This window comes from Carcharhinus amblyrhynchos, chromosome 10, assembly GCF_965287045.1.
Source record: "Carcharhinus amblyrhynchos chromosome 10, sCarAmb.v2.hapA, whole genome shotgun sequence".
Lineage (NCBI taxonomy): Eukaryota > Metazoa > Chordata > Chondrichthyes > Carcharhiniformes > Carcharhinidae > Carcharhinus > Carcharhinus amblyrhynchos.
Genome location: NC_137333.1, coordinates 69,197,635 through 69,201,894, shown reverse-complemented (window position 1 = coordinate 69,201,894; position 4,260 = coordinate 69,197,635).

Sequence of the window (4,260 nt, the reverse complement as noted above, 5' to 3'; positions counted from 1 at the left end):
GACATATGCACATACACTCACTTTAAAAACATATATAAATTTACATCAGTTAAGCTTTTGAAATATGCCCTACAATTCTTTGAATTTAGAGACATGCTATTGGACAGAATGTGCTAGAAGTTGAAGAAATATATCTTCTTAATATAACTTACACAGTGATATTGATGGATCTTTGGAAATTATGTGTAAACTACACATCCAAATTGCAAAATGTGCCATTTTGGTCAAAAATATTAAGACATTGTTGGTTTTGGGAAAGGTTGAGGCTTAAAATCAAAATAAACAAAAAAGAATAATTCTAATCTATTGTTACAAAAAGTATAGTTTTACAGTCATTTTATTTATTAGACTAGCTACAACGAGGACAGTTAAATAAATGAGAATTATGTACATAGATACACATATTATAAACAATGTTAGAATCATAGAAACCCTACAATACAGAAGGAGGCCATTCAGCCCATTGAGTCTGCACTGACCACAATCCCACCCAGGCCCTATCCCCATATCCCTACATATTTACCCACTAATCCCTCTAACCTACACATCTCAGGACTCTAAGGGGCATTTTTTTTTAGCATGGCCAATCAACCTAACCCACACATCTTTGGACTGTGGGAGGAAACCGGAGCACCTGGGGCAAACCCATGCAGACATGAGAAGAATATGCAAACTTCAAACAGATAGACCCAAGCTAGGAATTGAACCCAGGTCCCTGATGTTGTGAGGCAGCAAATGCTAACCACTGTACCACTGTGCTGCCCAAGAAAGAGTAGAACTAAAGAGCAGAAAAAGATTGGAAACTCTGGTTTGAGTTAGCCAAAGGTATCCAAATTGTAGCATATAGTGGGGAATATATATTTGCATGGAGCTCAGTGGAAACAATGTGTTTAGCGTGGGAGATTTTAGTTTATATAGACAAGGAGAAGCAGAACAGTTCAAGTAGTAAAGGGTTTACTAGAACAGCATGTTTTGAAACTAACAGGGGAATGTGTTGCATTAGATGAAGAGTTGAGCACTTAATGTTAATAATTATATGTAATTAGTATACATTGTACATATCAAAAATGAAGATTGTGAAAATTTAATGAATCACAAAAATTCAAAATTACTAACATTCCATTTGTAATATTCTAGCCCAGATATTTGATGTAAGTTTACTATAATGAATGATTAACGTTGTTATTAGGCATAAAAAAGGATCGTATTGTTATGAGACCCAAACTTATTTTATTGAAAAGAATGGGGAGGCTGGGAACCTTAATTGCTGATGGGTCACGTTGTTTTTGTACTTGTGAAGCCCTGTGTGCCTTCGCATGAAAGGAAAACGGCATGAAAGCCAGGAGGTTGGGAGCAAGGCACCATTGTATGCAGATATCCCAAGAACAGGTCCCAAAGGAGTGAAGGAACAGGAAGGGATCCCAAAATCAGAGTTTCAAAGAGGGGACAGGAATAGGAAAAGATCCTGGGGTAGTTCAAAGGAGAGTAGAACAAAAAAGGCTCCAAATAGGAAAAGGCCATAGGGAGAAGACTTTAAGCGAATAGGGCTCAAGAGAAGCTCTGATAATTGAAAAGGGCTGAAGAACAGCCCTAAAGATCCAAGAAGACAGCTGGAGTTCAGTGACTTACAGCTGAAGGTGTTGGGCTAAAGGTACTTCTTTGCATCTGTAGTGTTCTGCTTGGCATGGCTAAAGATCTGAAGCTGTGCTTGTGATTTGGTGCTTTGGTGTACACTCAGGAATCCAGGGCAATGGAATCACAGGAAATGCAACTGAAACTCTGTGAGGTGGGTAGTTGTGTTGAAGTGACTTTTGGAGAGAATTCCAAGGCAAGATGAAGGTGAAGATGGTGAAAGGCAGAGTTTCAGTTAGATTGGTTGATTCATGGTGTTACTGCCAACTAGGTGGGTTTGGGTCCCATCTGTCATTTATTGTGTGGTGTGATGTCTGTTGATTAATCTGTACCTCAAATTGATACTGAATGTTAGAGCATAAGAGAGATCTTGTAAATTGTTTTATCTTTGTGACCTTGTGTAGTAAGATTTATTTGTTCAAAACCCATAGAATCTTATGGTTTTGTTCACTGAAGAAGTGTCTTGAATCACAAACTTTGTCTACAAAACATTATTGATCCCTAACTAGATCCCACCAACAGCTCTGGGGTCAGTTCTCGGATTGTAACAGTATACTTGCATTTTACCATTGTTCTCCATCCTCTATTGTCTGCCAAAATAATGAACCAAGCTCTCTTGATATCAGAATAAATCAATGAAAATGTAATATGTTAATCACCCATGTGCATCAGGAAACTTGTTATTTCAGCTCATTTTGCTGTTTCTACCTAGGGCAGAGGAGGGGTAAGTTGTTATAAATCTCTTTCCCTAGGGCTACAAAGGGGAAAAATAGAATTGTCATTCCTGCTCCTCATTGCTATCTACTGACTCCTGCTGGAATATAAAGTGTGCTGGGGAGATGGGTAGCTGTGCTACTCATTGTCAAGTAACTTGTTTGTGCTCAAGCATGAAGAATAGACATTTGAAAATATATCAGAGTACTTCAGGCACCCCCAGAGCAGATTCCATCATCAGTTTCTGCTGTTGGAAAAGTTGAGAATCAATTAGTTGTGTATTTCTAATGCTACCCTATCAGGATTACCATTTCTATGATTTGTGGTAGCAGAGCATCTAATTGCTTCATTAGTTAGACATGGTCTTGCATATTCATGGTTTTAAATTTTTGTGCAGCAACTAGTTAAAAGTAGCTTACAGGGCAGAAGGAGGCCATTCAGCCCATCAGGCCTGCCCCAACAACAGTCCCATCCAGGTCATAAACCTGTAATCCTACATATTTACTCTGCTAACCCCCTCTGACACTTAGAGTAATTTACATGGCCAATCCACATAACCTACACATCTTTGGACAGTGGGGGAAACCAGAGCACCTGGAGGAAACTCACACAAACACAGGAAGAATATGCAGACTTCACACAGACAGTCACCCAAGATCAGAATTGAACTTGGGTCCCTGGCACTGTAAAGCAGCAGTGCTAACCAACATGCTATTGGGTGTGTGAGTATGAGGACAAGCTCATAAAGTCACAATGCTGAAAATCAGGCTTTTGAAACACAACTGAACAGGACAAACACCCACTTGACTCCTTACCAATCAGATTAATGGACTGTGAAATTAACAGTACAAGAGGGAGAAGGGTATGTTAGAGTGGTTGACTTCAATATTAAATCATGGCTAAAATGAAAAGGACAGAGAAAGAAATATTGGATTAAGAGAAAGAGAAAAAAGACACAGGAAGGTAAATAAAAATAATGAAATCTTACATTCTGTGAAACCTCCAACGATAATTGAAGAGAAAAGCTTCCAACTTGTAATTTTCAGTGTTAGAGAGGTTGGCTGGGAGTAATAAGTACTTGTTCTGTAGTTGAAAATGTACTTAGAGACCGAAATGGACAAGATTTAACTTTCTGTGGAAAACTTACTTCATGCCTCCTATGCAAATATTGTACAATACATTTCAATTTTGAGGAAGTCTGAAAGATGCCATTTCAGGAAAGTAATGCTTGCTGATGCTCAGTTTGAGTTCTACCGGAGCCACCCAATCTTGATCCAAACCGGAACTCAAGAGGTGAGGAAAGAGTGACTGACCTTGATATCATGGCAGCATTTAACCAAATGTGGTATCAAGGCACTGCAGTAAAATTGAAGTTGGAAAGGAACAAAGGAAGGTGGTTATGGTTGTTGGCAGTAAATTATCTCTGTCCCAGGACATTATTGGTTCCTCAAGGTAATGTCCTATGCCCAACCATTTTCAGTTGTTTCATCAATGACCTTTCCTCCATCATAATGTTAGAAATGGGAATGTTTATAAATGGTTGTACAGTACCATAAACACACCACTTCAGGTCCTGAGGTCAATGTCCATCTGCAGCAAGAGCTGGAAACATTCAGGCGTGGGTTGATAACTGGTAAGTAATGTCTGCATCAAATAAGTGCTAGGCAATCAGCATTGCCCACCAGAGAGAATCCAACCTTCTCATTCAATTACATTCAATTGCAGAATCCCCCACAATCAACATCCTGAAGTGGGGGGAGGAGTGAGTGGGAGATTACTATTGACCAGAAACTGAACAGCTTCATCCATACATAAATGCTGTGGCTATGAGTAGGTCAGATGATCAGGATTTTGTGCTGAGTAACTCCATCGCCTAACTCCCCAAATCGTGCTTACCATCCAATAGCAGGAATG